A 16,594-nucleotide genomic window follows, 5' to 3' on the forward strand; every position below is an offset into this window, starting at 1 on the left:
AGGGAGTCACCAGGGAAAGGGGAAGCAAGGGCAGACCCCAGGTACTGTCGGAGACACCGACAGGCTAGGGCTTTAGCCTGTTGGTTTTGATGTTTGCCCAAAGTCACCCAGTTGAAATGCCTGAATTTAATACCACTTCCCTCACCACACACTCGGCCAAATGTCCTTGGCTTTTCAATAGACGTAACCTCTTGGCACCATGAGTCTTGATGTTTTGCATTCTCTTCTTTTAGACTTTTTAACTCTCAACTTTCTGACTTACGCTTCCTAAGTCATTTAAATGCCTTACATCCTGGAAGGAGATCCTTCCTTCCCTCCCTTCCTCTCCCCTCCTCCCTCCCTTCCTCCCTTCCTCCCTTCCTCCCTTCCTCCCTTCCTTCCTCCTTCCCTCTCTCCCATCTCTTCTGCTTGCTTTCTTTATTTCACTTTTTCAGAAGGGGGGACAGAAAGCAATGGCAGAGCCCTTGGAAACTCTGCCCAGGGACAGAGCATCCCAGGGACGTTTCCAACATGGCGTGGTGGGATGCAGGGAGACGGCACGGGTGATGGAAGAGCCACTCTGTCCAGAGAATAGAATTCTCTTTACGACAGCTTCCCAATTCCTTCTTGCTATATTTGTTGAAGTAGCTTCAGAAAGCTACAATCTAATCCTTGTCCCCAGGCTTGTCCCAGGCTTTGGCACTGAACACAGTCTTCAAGTGTTGCCCTTGAGTAGCAAAATGGGCTTATTGTCAGGTTGTTCTCTTGCACCCTTATAAATGCCCTTCTGGAGACTTTCTTCTTCTCTTGGCCAGCGTCTACAATGGCCAAGTCGCTTGGTTTACTGCCAGTGAGGGCTGGTGTTAGTTTTTAAAAACATAGATGCTTTTCATACCTTTGTCTCCACTTTTTTTTTTTTTAACCATCCTGGATTATTTTCCCCTAGAAAGTCCAGGAGCCTTGCCAAAGTTCACAATCTCCGTGAAGAGCAAAACAGCAGGAAACACTTGCCCATGTGCCACACTTGTGTGCACACACAAGCTATGTCTCACTGAATATGGTGGATCATTCATCGTAAATGAAGTAGCAAGTGTGATTTTACACGTACGAGTATTTTTCACAAAACTGACCAGTTGTAAAATCGTAAAACTGATCGGATAGTTTGGGGGGGGGGGGTTCTTTTGTTTTGGGTTTTTGTCATTATAAAGCCCTAGTTGAGTCTTAAAACTTTTTGTTTTTCTTTTTAATGTTTATTTATTTATTTTTTTCCACTTACCGAGAGGAAAAATTTAAAGCAAAGACCAAGAGACAATCAAAGCAGGTTGTACTATGACTCCTTTCAAATCTCCTATCTTCAGAGCCCTGCAAGCCACTCCTAGGCTAGAGCAGAATAATAGTGATTCTGCAACAAGTTAGCAGTGAACTTTGTGGTCTCCCGCTTCAGATTTCAGTGTCCCAAGTGGGGACCACGAACCCACGGCTATGGGAGAATAAATACAGATACCCACCATCCTCGGTCAGCTAAAAACGTTGCCTTTGTCGTGGCTCGCATTGTGAATCTCTTGACTCTTGACCTTTTCCCAGGAAAAGGTACCGGGATAGGTGTGGTTTATCTGCAGGAGCCATCAAGTCAAGCACCCGTTGGGTGTTTACATTGTTTCCAGGCCTGGTATACCGATTCCGTATTAGGTAACTTCTTATGCCTAGAAACCTGGATCTCACCGGCATTAAGTCTGTCTGTGTCCTTGAAGTTTCACCAGTTGTCAGTGCTTCAGAGTTGAGTGGAGATCTGCGGAGATCTTGCTTTTGTGGTCCTATGTTGTACCGGTTTATTAGCAATTGTTAGTAGGGTGCTTGGATGGCTCAGTCGGTTACGCGTCTGACTTCTGCTCAGGTCGCGATAGTGAGATTGTGTTGACAGTGAGGAGCCTACTTAGGATTCTCTCTCCCTCCCTCTTTCTCTGACCCTTCCCCACTCACGCTCTCTATCTCTATCTCAGGGGGGAAAAAAAAGAATTAAAAAAAGAAAAGAACAGAAAAGAAATTGTTAGTGTATTCCTCAGATATGTCTCAGATTTCTGGCATTGGCTCCACTTCTAGCTCAGTCTCAAAAGAAGCCCCACACCTAGTTTTCTAGATCAAGTGCGGGCACTTGCTACAACCCGTGATCGTTAATTAACCCTAAGAGGGTACTAACCCTAAGACGCAGAGATTGCTCACCACAAGCTGAATAACTCTGGTTCCCTGAATGGTTAAAGTCTATTGACTGCCAGGGTTCTATGCTGAGAACCAGAAAGGGCAGAAGAAACAGGAAAGGGCTCTCCGAAGCCCTCAGTTACTCCAAGAACGACTTCTCCAAGCAAACGGTCAATGCAGACAGCGCCTTTCACACAGAGAGAAGAAACAAGGTGGTTCTACCAAGAAGCTTCAAGACTACAACAGCGGCATGAGCAGAGAAACACGATGTACGGCCATGAAAAAAAAAAAGACACATGACACAAAGGAAACACGACTTTAAATAAATTGCCAACCACATGCACACATGCATAGGTTGTCTCGCCTCTGTCTGCCCAGAGAGGAAATCAGACCATGAGCTAAGGAATGAAGCCCAGAGAGGTAGATGGACCAAGCAACTGATTCCATCACCTTGGCCTGCTTTCTTTCTTAGACTCTTCAGTTTGAACACCCTGTAACAACGTCCAGCGAGAAAGCAAATAAACAAAATATTGCCCTCAAAGAGTTAAGATTGATGCCACTGCTCTCTTCGGTGCATTCTAACAAGGTCACAACGGCACAACGCTGCATTCTCTGACCTCGCCTACCCTTACTCCAGCGCTTTCTTCCCATAGTCACATGAACTCCCTTTGCCATCCTTCCTTTCAACTGCTATTTCTTCCGGGCCTCGATGTTCCAAGAAGCTGCCATTTGGGATGCAAAGCGATCCGGACCCACCTCACGGGTTGGTTTCCTTTCAAGCCCAGTTAGGAGCCTTGGGACGGCCCCCATCCCTACTGCTGGCCCGCTTCCCTCCTTACCCAATCAACCCATGGCACAGAGGGAGATATCTTCCACCGGAGCACAAAGAAGACTTTGTAGGACCCAAATGGGTCGGAAGCTCAGGTTTTGATTCCCAGCTCTGCCACTCACTAACCCGGTGATCTCAGGGCAATCGCCCAGCTGTAGGCTCCTAGCCGGAAAACGGGGATCGTCATACCTGCCTCGTAGGAATAACTTGAGGTTTAAATGAGATCGTAACATTAGTGCTTCTATAGCACCTACTAGGTGCTAGGTGCTGTTAATTAAGTAACTGGCCCAAGGTCACATAGCCAGGAAGTAGCAAAAAGGTGACTTGAATCCGGGAGGGCTGGCCCCAGCACTCTCGCCTACCACTCCTCTCGGTACAACGTTCATACGTCACTCAGCCCCGTGTCTGGCGTGCGATCACAGTGTCGTGCATGCCAGCGACCATTTTATCATTATCTTTCTTACACAGGCCATCAGAAAAAAACCTCACGTCAACAGAGATGAGGAGAGGAAAATGAGGTTCTGGAATGCAGTACCCGGACCTCGGCATGGCAGGGTAGTTCTTCTGTGGGGTCTGGGAAGGACTCACCAAAGAGACGCGTGACTTTTCTCAAGAGCTGCCTCTAGCTCACAAGTGTTCTTGGTTTGGCACCATTGTCTCTTCCGTTTTCCAAGACTGGCGCGGAGCTTGAAGTCTCAATGGAGAATGGTAGCTTATTCTCACCCTCTCGTCTTACCAACGAGTAAACTGAAGGTCCAAGTCATAGCATTTTATCACAGAGGCTTTGTAAATTAGCAACAAAGCTGACAGTTGAATGCAAAGTTCTCTTGATGCCCAGATGATGTTCTGGCTCTTAAATGGACAGCCAATACATCTACCAGGTTTTCTAGATTTCAAAATCTCTTGTCCCTTGTCTGCCTAAGTGCAGCGCTCCTGGCCAAACGAGTGATTTAATTATTGATTTGGAAAACATGGCTACGACAACGATTCATCACATGGAAGACAGTTGCACAGCCATTCTCTCCATTTGCTTCTAATGGACCCGAGGTGGATGGGGGTGGAGTTAAATCAAAAGGTTCCTAATCCTCTCGGTCTTCAGCGGTCCTGAGCTTCGGGGGACCTGTTTGCTCAGGCTGAGCCCCAAGAGCTCACAATGAATTAGGTCGCTCGAGTGCTCCGGACCAGACGGGACATGAAACATTGAAATCGGGGACCTCCTTCCACTCCACCAAAAAGATCCTTTGCCTTTAAGGGCTCCTTTTTAAAGCCAGCGAGTTTCCTCTGATCCTCCTTAATAAAGTGCCCCAGCAGCAGTGTTCCCCTTCCTTATTTGAGATCTGTGCAGTCTCATTAAATTTGATGTGTCGCAGAGGGCTTGGGTATGTGAAAGGGAGGCTGTGAGAGCAGGGTTGGAGGTTGCCAGCTTCGCTAAGGAAACGTAATTCATTACGGCTTTTCAAAATGGACGCCCCTCTGGCTTCCTGCTCCATTGATTTTTTTCCCCCTTTGCAAGTAACAAGTGAAGGGCCAGCTCAGCCTGCAGATTTAACCCTTATTAACAGCCGTTTAAATTAGAGATGCGTTTTGATGGAGAGACAGGAGCCTTCGTATATCCCCCACTCAAAGCAAACCCAGAAGAGATGATTAAATATGAAAGCCTGCAAATGTCTGGTGCCAGGCTGGCAATGTGGCATCTACCCCTCACCCGAGGAGGGGCCAGCGCCGCCATTAAGGAGTTTATCCAAATAACGCGCTCCTACTTTTCCCCGGTTAAATATTCATGACCCACTCCTTCCTCCCCCCACCCCATCCTTTGCAATAGTAATAGAGGAGGGAGCATTTGCTGTTCTATGCGGAATGATGAATCCAAGGACGGGGCAGACCGCTGGCATGCCGGCTCCCAAGGCTTGCTCAGAAAGGCTCATCTAGAACAACAAGGATGACCCCTGAGACCTTAAAGAGAAAATGCGGACCGCTTAGGTGCTCCCGAATGGAAGAACCTGAACCAGGCCAACCTGTTCCGGGAACGGAGCCTACAGAAAGAAAACAAGGATGGCAGAAAGACCCAGGCTTTGCCTCCATCTGTGGGGGACAGTGTGTACAGCAGCCCCACGAACTAACCAGGAAGCAAAACAGCAAGGTCAAGGGCAGTGCTCTGACAAGGGTACAGACGGTCCAGGAGGAGGCTGCTCCTCCAGCTTGCGTCCCTATTTTACTTGGAACCTCTTCGTGCCTCAGATTCCTTAGGCTCTTCAACCCTACGTGCTCTTAGGGGTGCTGTTCAGTGCGGTTCCTCTCCCTTCTCCCTTAAGAGAACGACGTGCAGTGTCATTTGGGTATCGCAGCCCAAACAAAACCTACCTGCCCGTTGGGACAGTGCACCGAGGAAAAAGACCATTTCCAAGAAGGGATGGAGATGATGCACCGCCCCAAACCAAGTTAACTTTGTTCAGATTTTTTTTTTTTTGCTTTCCCACTTCCTCTAACAGCCCTCATCTTCCCTCAAAACAGATAGATAGATAGATAGATATAGATAGATAGATGATAGACACAGATATAGATGATATAGATAGATACAGATATAGATATAGATATAGATATAGATATAGATAAATATATCAATCAGCAGAATCGGGGTCATAGCCTTTGGAAAATGCTCACACACACACACACACACACACACACCCCGCTATAAGAAAGAAAAACATCAAGGCCACTCTCTCATGATCATACTCTATAAATTTATGTTCCTGACTTGCAGCATCTAACTCGAGGAATCTAAAGAGAAACGTTCTGTGGCAGAAACAAAATAAGACAGGCCTAAGTGAATCATGCGAGGGCAGCCCCGCCATTTACATGTGAAGTGAAAGAGGGTGACAACTCACCGCATTCTGATTTTATTTTGAACCGAAGTGCGTAAAAAGACTTTTGTTCTAGACTCTAAATTTTATCGTCGCAAATTTTATCGGACACCCTACGTTTTCCTTCCCAAGATGCAATTCTCGCCACTCCACTCCCCAGAGTCCCGAAATAGGAAAGAAATATGTACACAACAGGGTGGTCCCCCACTTCCCTCCGTTCACTTTGGTGACTTTCACGTAAGTTTCCTCGGGACCCTCAAAGTATACACAGAGTGTGTTTTGAGTAGGGTTCTCTTCAAAGTGTTTTGAAACAGTTTCAACATAGTCACAGCGTCAGAGAAAGTTATGGCCAGCTTGTGCTGGCGGTAAAGTGGGGACCACTGGAAATCGAGGCCTTCCTCTCTTATTTTATTTTGTTTTATAGTAATTGACACCATCAGGGAAATGCACAAAGATGAAGCACTGGGGAAATAAACTCTCAGTTTCCGGTGTAGGTCCCACCCAGGGACAGATTAAGGGAGGTGTGGGCTTTAACAGCTGCCAAGAACTTTCAGGTTCAGAACAAGTGTCCACGCACGACACGGACTTGGCAAAGCCTTCTCCTCTTAATTTCATACTCGCAAGTATGTGCAGGGAAATGTAATCCTGTTTTTTCTGAGAAGCTTTCCCTTTCTAGAACATCCAAGCCCTGCTTCACAAGCACGTACCTCATGAAAAGGGAGCTTGTAACGTGGAGGAAACCTTCCTGCCAAACAAGGAAGTTACTCCCCTGACCCAAAGAAGTAGTGTGTTATAAGGCGACCGCTTCAAAACGTATTTTGCTCGTGTACATCCTGCACTCCCTGCTGCAAAGTAGTTCTCTGGCTCCTAAAAGTGTACGGAATGATAAAAGGGAGGGAAGGAAAGAAAAAATAAGTCATATGATTGAGCACTTAGCATGTCCCAGAAATGCACTTTAGGACTTTGCGTGTGTTGTTTCCTTTCATCTTTGCAACGAGCCCATGAGATCACTTATCTTTGTGTTTCCACGGAAAGATAGAGACACTGGGAACAAGATGGTTTGGGTAACTTCTCCAAAGTCCGAGGGGCTGATCTAGAAGTAGGATTACAATCTATGTAATTTTAAAGCTCCTCCTTTTTCATTATACAATACAGTCTCCCAATTGCAAGGGTCTTTAAAAATCAGAGACCCAAACACCACCAAAGCCACAGAGTGGAAACAAGAACCTTGATTCTTAGCTCCGTCTTATTTCCCATTATAACAGAGTGACCCATGCTGGGTTTGTATCAAAATGTTGGTTGGCCCCATTAGCACCTTCCTGTCATCATTGTTAATGAATGTACTGCCATGTTCTGTCAGACACAAGCCATCCCATGCAAACAATGGTGCCAGTAAAGGGTATCAGTTATATGGATCCATTGTTTCTACAAATACTTATGGCCACTATACTGCAAAGCATTTAAGGTAAAAGAAAGAAAGAAAGAAAGAAAGAAAGAAAGAAAGAAAGAAAGAAATCCACCCAGGCATTGCCTCAGCCTGGCCTCCTGTCCCCACTCACAGTACCTTTTGCCTACCTTCTACCCAAACACACTAATATCATCAGATGCTAAGAAGACATTCTTGAAGCAAAAGCAGACATAGGTACACAACAGAGGGGTGGTTCAATCTTCACCTAGCCAGAGCCTACCCACCATGCCTTCTTGCCTACTTGCCCACCATCGGCCCCACGTCCATCCACACCAGGTTCCCACCCACCCCTCGTCCCCACATCGCCTTCTCCACCAGTCACCGCTTCGGTGTTCTGTGCAACCGTGTCCTGTTTAATGAGCAAACTCTCAAACGGCACGAGACTCTTATACCAGTGTTCTTTCCACCTCACTGTCCAAATGGAAGAGTGGCTTTCCCTTCATTATAAATAGTTCTCAATCCCCCTTCCTGACGAAGCTGCTTCCTCTTCCCTGGCCCCAATTTGCAGATGGTCACACTTGCTCTCAACCTCCTCGCAGACCATTGTCCTTCAGCCATTGCCCGAGAGCTCTTCTCCTCTGCAGCCCCCTTCCCTCCCTCCTTGATACAGTCCTCTGACGCCTGATGCCTTGAGCACCAGCTCACCTGAGACTCCATCCGTACCCTAAGCTTTTGTTGACGACTGATGACCTCTCAGATCCCAACCTCCTCACCGTCAATGACCTTCATCTCCTTTCTATTTCTCACAACAAATCAGCAGCCCTCAAAGCATGGTCTTTGGACCAGTAGCATCAGCATCACCAGAAACTTGTTAGAAATGCAAATCTCAGACCCACTCTAGACCCGCTGAATCAGAATCTCTACGGGTGGGGCCAGCGATCTACTTTAACAAGGCTTCTGGGTGATTCAGGTGCATAATTTGAGAACCACGGGGGCAGGGGATGATCACACCAGGGGCATGTCATCGATTGGAGCTTTTCTTCTCCAAGATCCCTGCTTTACCAATTAGTCACCGTCTTTTCTACTTCTCTCAACTTTGCTACACTAGCATTTGCCGCGGTCTGAAGGTTGAGATCCTCTTCTGGCCTCAACTTCGTCCAGTCTGGACCCCTAGTGAGCCATTTCCTTCATACCCCTGAGCTTGCAATTGCCCCGTAACTGGTTTCCCCTGGATTTGAACTTTTGGCAAAAATTACGAAACTGTGCTGATTTAACTCCAGCTAGCTATGTTACCCGGCCCTCGCTTCCGGTGTATAACCACATTAGTCATTTTCTTTTGGGTGTGCTCATTTGTTCTTTACAATATCTCTTCTCCCCATCTCTTTTCAAGTGGGCTCCACGCCCAGCACAGAGCCCAACGTGGGGCTTGAAGTCGCGACCCTGAGATCAGGACCTGAACTGAGATCAAGGGTCAGACACTCAACTGACTGAGTCACCCAGGTGCCCCTGTCCTTTACAATACTACCGACATTTCTCCATTTTCTTCAATAGTAATATGTCCATCCGGTCTTCCACACTTTGGGCCAATGGCCTCAAGCCTTACTTTACTAAGAACAAAGTCACCCAACCAAGTTCCCTCAGTTTTTTTCCCACTGCTCTCCAAGCCATCTCTGTGGCTGTTCCTCTTGGGCTCCATCTGGCTGATGCTCTAAATCTTCTCCCTCACGACTCCATGAGCACCCCACTCCTCAGGAATGCCAGTGGAACGTAGGGCCTCTAAGAAGGGAAGTTGGAGGCCATGGCTGTTCAGAGGGCCGAGGAGGTTGTCCGTGATTAATGGTGACACATGCCAGAAATAGATCCAAGATAATAAAACTGAGGAAAGGTTGTTTTGTCGTGGCCAATACTAGATAACTGGTTTCGAAATTGCTATTTCAGCAGAGAGGCAAGGACTGAAGACAGATTGTAGGAGTTTAAGAGAATGAAGTAAGGGGATGAGGGGGTATGTGTGGCCCACTATTAAAAGAATTTAGCCATGCAACGTAGCTATGAAGAAGCTACGTAGAAATGTAGCTAAAGAAGCTGAGAGCTCAATGGACAGTCCTCTCTCCACCATCCATCGGTGAGGTCTGTGTTTGTTCTATGCAAAGGGAAAGCAGCCAGTAGACAGGGAAGACTAAAGACACTGGAAGGTGGGATAATTGAAGGAGAAAGGGACACAGAGACAGAGAATACAGAGCAAACCCGAAAGGATCTATTCATCAAGACTCTTCCTTGCAAGTGACAGAGTACCTTCATCAACTCACGTAGGACCAAACAGGGCTTACACGATCAGCTGGAGATCTGGAGATGTCAGTACCCAGAGATCGGATGCTTCCAGGACCATTGTTCTCACCTCTGCTGCCCTGATGTATCTTCCACACTCCCGTGAAGACAGGCACAGGCCAGTTCCATTCCACGGGCTGCTCCTGGCATGGCATGTATCTTTGCAACTTTGCCATCAGAAAAGAAAGCCTTCCTCCACAGCTCCTGTCAAATGCCATCAAGACTCTGATTGGCCCAGTCTGAATTCTGTGCCCAGCCCTGTGGGTAGAGAAGGAAGGGGAAGACAGGGTATTAGGGTTGAAGGTCCCCCATTAGAAATGCAGATGAATGAAGGAGGGGCTATTCTCCGCTCTCCCCCAACACGAATGGCGCTCAGACCAACAGACTAGGAAGAGTTGAGGTACAGGGCAGATGAAAACAACCAATACCAACTGGACGTGGTTAGCCTTGGATAGGGACAGAAGCCCCTCTTCAGACACCAGGATGGATGTGAGTGAGTGTGTGTGTGTGTGTGTGTGTGTAACCTCTACATGTGTATATACAGCAAAACCTTGGATTGCGAGTAACTTGTTGTGCAAGTGTTCCGCAAGACAAGCAAACATTTCTAATAAATTTTAACTTGATAAATGAGCGATGTCTTGCAATACAAATAGCACATGATGCCAAACATCACATGATCACAACTGAGCCAATGGTTCTTGACATTCGCTTTGACATACAAGTGCTTTGGATTACAAGCATGTTTCCGAAACGAATTATGCTCACAAACCAAGGTTTTACTGTATACATATATAATGTATATATGTTATATATGTACATATAAATGTGTATGTGTACATACACATGCATACAGATGTATAGTTATGTAGTTATAGACAAATGTCACAGGCAGGGTACTCTGAAAACAGAGTACAGCTTTGTTAGTAAGATGTTTACTGGGGGTAAACACGTGTGAAGGGAGGGGAGGAGCTGTATTTGGCAAAGGTAGAAATCAAGCCACCATGCAGACCTCCATCAGCCCAGAGGAGAGCTCTGGAGTAAGTGTCACTAATCAGAATCGTCTTGTGTGAGTCAGAAATGGCTGGACCAGGGGCGCCTGGGTGGCTCAGTCGGTTGAGCATCCGACTTCGGCTCAGGTCATGATCTCACGGTTTGTGGGTTTGAGCCCCGCCTCCGGCTCTGTGCTGGCGGCTTGGAGCCTGGAGCCTGCTTCGGATTCTGTGTTTCCCTCTCTCTCTGCCTCTCCCTCACTCATGCTCTGTCTACCCTTTCTCTCAAAAATAAACAAATGTTGAAAGAAAGAAAGAAAGAAAGAAAGAAAGAAAGAAAGAAAGAAATGGCTGGACCAAAGTGCCTGGGACTTTACCCACCTGTATCACTCGGTCACTGGATGCGAGCTACCTCAGGAAAGGCACGAGCTCAGGAAAAATCATGCCCTATACCATTGAGGCAGAGTTGGAGATGGTGACAGCTGAAAGCTGCTCTCTGCACTCCCCATAACTGGGTAGTCCTTCCATATTTTTTTTTACATTTATTCATTTTTGAGAGACAGAGAAAGACTGAGTACAAGCAGGGGGGTGGGGGGCGCAGAGAGAGAAGGTGACACAGAATCTGCAGCAGGCTCCAGGCTCTGAACTGTCAGCACAGAGCCCGACGTGGGGCTCGAACTCCCGTACTGTGAGACTATGACCTGAGCTGAAGTTGGACACCTAACCGACTGAGCCAACCAGGCACCCCTTGAAAGAATTTATTTAAAAAGTTATGTCAAATGTCATAACCCAGGTCATAAAGCAGTGTGGTCCTTTGCTGTGTCGGTAAAAAAATCTTAAATGCCAGTACATTCTTTCACACACCTCTCATCAAGAGGTAGAATCTGTTTTCTCTTCCCTTGAATCAGGGCTGGCCTATGACGGTTTTGATCTTTAGACTGTCAGAAGAGATACTGTTATTTCTAAACCTAGTAAGAGAACTTTGTCTCTGGGAGCCTGGATATGCCAAATAAGAAGTCCAATGACCCTGTTGGAGATATCACGTGGAGAGATTCCTTGGTGATGGAGAGGAAGCCAGCTGAGTGACCCCAGCCTTCCTGCCCATCCAGAGCAAGGTGCCGGGCATTGGATGAAGCTGGCTTGGCCTCCTCCGATCGGCCCCTGGCTGAATGCCACCAAGCGACTCAGTCGATGCCAGTCAGGCAGGCCCTGCTTGAATATCTGACAAAATTGTGTTATATTATAAAATGGAGTTGTTTAAAACATCTAATCCGGGGTGGGGGGTCATATTTTGATAAGCAGCAACAGATAACTGGAAGAGTAGGCAAAAGCAGAGCCAAGGACATGGCACATTCTGGAAACAGTCAACACAAGACTGAAGAGACAACGCGAAAACAGCCCAGGGAAGAGCAACGATGGACAGAGATTTGTACGTGAGCAAGCTGGTTGGGAGGGGAGTTGCAAACACGTGTGACAGATCTGACTTGTGCCAAGATGGACATCGCTGGCTTCCCAACTCCTATGGAGTAGCAGACGAGGTCGTCTGCCGATGCTAAGAGCTGGGAGGAAATAAGACTGGGGCTTGGAGAACAGAGAGAAACTTGGGGAAACTGTGGCACAACGCCAGGAAAAACGCAAGGTCTGAACAATAAGGTCATCAGGAAGGGCCCGCTGTACTCAAGTGGCCGGATGTGCGTCGGTCCAGATCATCAGTGTTTAGAGACGCTCTCACATGATGCTGTGTCACTGAGGAGAAGAATGGGACTGACCCAGTCATAGTGGGCACTGGAGCAGGTGTGAGGAGGGAGGGCACGAGGGTGTGAACGAGAGATGCAGTAAGACGGGTGAAGGATAGGCTGAGAGTGTTGGCATCTTGACGACGTAAAGACCAGCATCTCAGGGAGTGGGAGTGGCTAAAAGAGTTCTTTCGTCATTTATTTATTCATTCAACAAACACTTACTGAGTTGTGTCAACTGTGTGCGAGTGTAATTCAAAGCTGCTCAGTTTCTCCGCTTGAGAGCAAGCAAGAACAGGAAGAGAAAATGAAATGAACTAAGTCCACTTAAGAGGAGTTGGAACCAATGGACAATATGATCTTCTGCGTAATCCGTGGGATTAAATTATGTTTCCATTGCTTTTGAGAGCAAAGAGTTTACCGTATCCTAATTCTTTAAACACACTGTGAAAGAAATGCATGGAAGGGCCCTGTCTCAGACTGGCCTCTGAAATATATCCTGTTCAGAAAGACTTTAAATAATTTTTTAAATGCTCCAGGCTCTGGACAGACCATATAGAAAATCTGACTTCTGACCTCTGCTATACAATCAAGGATAAAGATCTTAACCTTTCTGTCCTTCCATGTAATTAACCTATGGCCTATTATAACCCTGACCCCCTCTGTTCTCAGCCATTCCTTAATTCCACTCACTCAGTACACAGTACTATGCTCCAAGGGTTGGGTTGGGCCCAATAGAAACAATGGTTATTAACAATGTTGCTTATCTTCAAGAAAGCCTTGGTTTAGTATGGCAGATAGGCCCATAATCAGTTAACCACAATGCAATGTGCCAAATATTAGGATTATGGCTACATACGAATCTTAGCATGTGTTCAACTAGTTAGCCATATTGTGTTATTATTATAAGACAGGAAGAAGAGATGTTACATGAATTAGATGCCTACCATTTGTTATATACTTCAAATAAATTACTTTATTTACTTCTCACAAAGTGTGGTAACAAAATAGGTATTGTGGGGGGGGGGGGGCTCCTCCTATGGCTCAAAGAAGAAACTAACTTGCCGGAGGTTAGGTATGTTACAAAGGGCTGGAAGAGGAGATCTTGTCCAAAACCTATGCTGTTTTCCCAAGCCTCAGGAAGTACTACACTTATTGGCATATGTCCATCTCTTAGATTGGGTTGTATTTTGGGGGGGGTAAGAATGCTGCCCGACTCGTCCCTATTTTCCTCCTATGTCAAATATATATTAGCTGATCAACAAGTCTGCATGTCGGAACCACAATGAAGTACAAGTCAAACAAAAGATGTTCCCTAGAAGTACATACTTGGCCTTAAACTTATTATTTGTTACGAAGAAAAGCATGAATGAAAGAATGTGTGAATGAATAAACGAATGCATGAATGACAGCTGAATGTGCTCTTGTCTCAGGACGCCCACATTTGCTGTCCCCCGCTCTCAGCCCCGTCTGCGATGGTTTTCCCCCAAACTGTCACATAGTGTGTTCCCTCCACTCTTCTCTTGAGTTCTTCAGCTCAAACGTCGCCGTTCACTGACCACCCTATGTAAACAGCAACCACCCCCTCCAGCAGTCACCTCTATATCCTCACCCTGCTCCGTTTTTCTTGCAGGATTTACCGCCACCTGACTTCTTACATACATGTTAGTCTACTCATCCCGTGTCCCCCGCTAGAACGTATTATACTCCACGTGAGCTGGACCCTTTTCGGTCTTACACACTGCTGCATCCCCAGTTATGGGTGCCCCATTAACATCTGCTGATGAATGAACTTGACCATGAAACATGGTCGCAGAAATCCAATTCCTTCCTACCCTCCCTCTTGTTATATCCTGAGAAACCCAATAATTGTTATCAACCCTTTAAACAGTGCTGTGTTCCAGAAGTACAATCTCTCTGGGAGATTGCATTTCTTTTCCTTCCCTGCTCCGGCTTTATGCGCGTGCACACACCAAGGTTCTGCCTGGATATGTTGCCACTTTTCCCATCTGCGGGAGGTGGAGATAAACCCTACTGTGTCCATTCTCTCCTCGGTGAATTGAAAGGGTAAAAGGACCCCTTTCCACCTGCTGGGAGGAAGCCTTTTGGACTCCTCCCCCTCTGCATACCTCCTCTTGACCACTGGCGGTGGTTTGGAAGTTAAGTGAAATATTGTTTCAGCTACTGTGATGTTGGAAGAGGGGAAAAAAAGAAACTCTGCGGGCTAAGGTTTGCTTCATAGCAGGACAAAAGCGATGCAAACAGCTTCGTTCAGGTTTTCCCTGCCTCCTGCGGACAGCCCACAATCAAATACTGTCATTAGAAAGGAAGTTCGCTATCGTACGCAGGCTTTTTCGTTTTGTTTTGTTTTAGATAATTAGAGAAAGTACTCGTTTCAAGATGGCATGGGAGCGTAATACCATAGTAATATTTGTTGCAGTGGGATTTTGCCTTTATGATAATATTTTCTGCGGTGGCAACAAATCTCATTGCCCGGTTCTCTGTGTCTCTAATTACCTGGAGTAAAACATCGTAACACTGTGATATTTAACGGTAGGTCCTATGTGACTAGGATGTTAACAGACTTTAATGCAGAACCTTTGGGATTAAAAGAAACTAAGCTGCCGAGCTCACCCTCAAAGCTGAAATAGTAATTATACTTTGGATGACTCCCTTCATTTTCTCACTTTCTTATCCCCACCTTCTGTGGGGGACTCATTAGAAATGAGTCAGGATTGGAATTTTCCCTAAATTCCCAGTGAGATTCCAAGAGGGCCAGTGATGCCTTAGGGTCACACAGCTAGAGACAAAATAAATAAATGTGGACACAACTAAAGCCCATGTCTGTTGGCTCCTAGGACCTCCCCTACTTGCTCTAAATAGCCCAGAAAAACTGAAAACCTGTGCCACGGACCACAGTCCTTTCCCTTCAGATCCGAATTTCTGGATCTCCAACTCAACAAGAAGTCACAGTGTGGACGGCGTTCAAATAAGTAAGGCTTTGTGGAGGTACTTTGCGATGAGAGCCAAAGTGGAAACTGTACTCCCTAGAATCCCAGCCTGGGGCAGGGACTACAGGGGAGAAAGCCCTGGATCACATACTGAACACAGGGAGGCAGGAGCCCCCAGATGAGCCTTCCAGAGCAACCTGATTTCTTCTCTGGCCGAGCATTTGGTCTGAAACCCTCGCGGGTTCAACAATAAATCGTTGTTTCTCTTCTTAAATTCCTTCCTTGCAATGAGTAGAGTTACTTACTCTATGATTAATAGTGCCCTGAAAATATTCATACAGGTGCACCTCTTCATCATGACTGTCCCCCCCCCTCTTTTCCCCTTTCCATCTCCTCCCTCCCTCTTTCCCCCTACTTTGCTCTCTCTCTCTTCATCATAAACCTTCAAATCCTCAATCTTGCTTGGGGGTATTCGTGGGCTATTGCTGCATTAAAAATTACCACAAAATGAGCATCTGCAAACAATACAGATTTATCATTTGGCAGGTTCTCTGGGTCACAAGCCTGGGAAGGGCGTGTCTTGATCTTCTGCTCGGGGTCCCGCTGGGCTGAAATCAAGGCGCCGGTGGGGGGGGGGGGCTGCTGTTCCCATCCGGGTCCGCTTCCAAGAGGACTTGGTTGCCAGTGCAATTCATGTCCTTGAGGCCTCAGGATGGAGCTGCCCATCTTCCTGCTAGCGGTCCGCTGAGGACCCCTCTCCGTTCCCAGCGGCTCCTCGAAGTTCCTGCCACGCGGCCCCATTGGCCATTCACGACGTCTTGTGTTTGCTTTCCTCCGGAGCAGCTGGCGGCTGTCCCTCTACCCCTTCTGCAACCAGCTGGAGACGACCCTGCTTTTAAGGGACTAACGTCATTCGCTCAGGTCCATCAACTGTCGTACCATACAGCCTCATCCCCGGAGTAAACCTCATCCTATTCCTAGTCCCAGGGACGACGCAGGGCATGCATACGTGGGCCCTAAGAAATGGTGGGGGTCATCCTAGAGCTCTCATCCCACCCAAGGGCCTAAAGTACCACCTGCACACAGTGGCTCCCAAATTTATCTCTGGCTCAAATCTCTGCCCTGAATTCCTGACTCACCTACCCAGTTGCTTCCTCGCTGTCTCCACTCACTGTCCAATAGGTACAGGAAGCTTAGTGTTCCTCAAAATAACTCACTTCTACTCCTTCCCTGAACTATTCCTCTCCACGCCCTCCTCGGCTCAGTAAATGGCAACTCTTCCGTTCTCATACTGATTTTTTTTTTTTTTTTTTAGGTCAA

The 16,594-nt window shown here is 46.9% G+C and overlaps 1 long non-coding RNA gene across 2 annotated transcripts in view; it reads right to left on the bottom strand.

The window, feature by feature from the left end:
* The window catches only part of LOC132661001 (uncharacterized), a 216,438-nt gene that overhangs the window by 152,158 nt on the left and 47,686 nt on the right, over positions 1–16,594 (bottom strand). Inside the window, exon 2 of one of the 2 annotated variants that reach the window (XR_009602004.2) lies at positions 9,669–9,856. This is a non-coding gene — a long non-coding RNA (uncharacterized LOC132661001). Of the gene's footprint in view, positions 1–9,600; positions 9,857–16,594 lie in introns of both variants that reach the window. The other variant, XR_009602003.2, reaches the window with a different exon arrangement.

The sequence above is a fragment of the Panthera onca genome, chromosome D1 (genome assembly GCF_046562875.1).
Source record: "Panthera onca isolate mPanOnc1 chromosome D1, mPanOnc1 haplotype 2, whole genome shotgun sequence".
In the NCBI taxonomy this organism is placed as follows: domain Eukaryota; kingdom Metazoa; phylum Chordata; class Mammalia; order Carnivora; family Felidae; genus Panthera; species Panthera onca.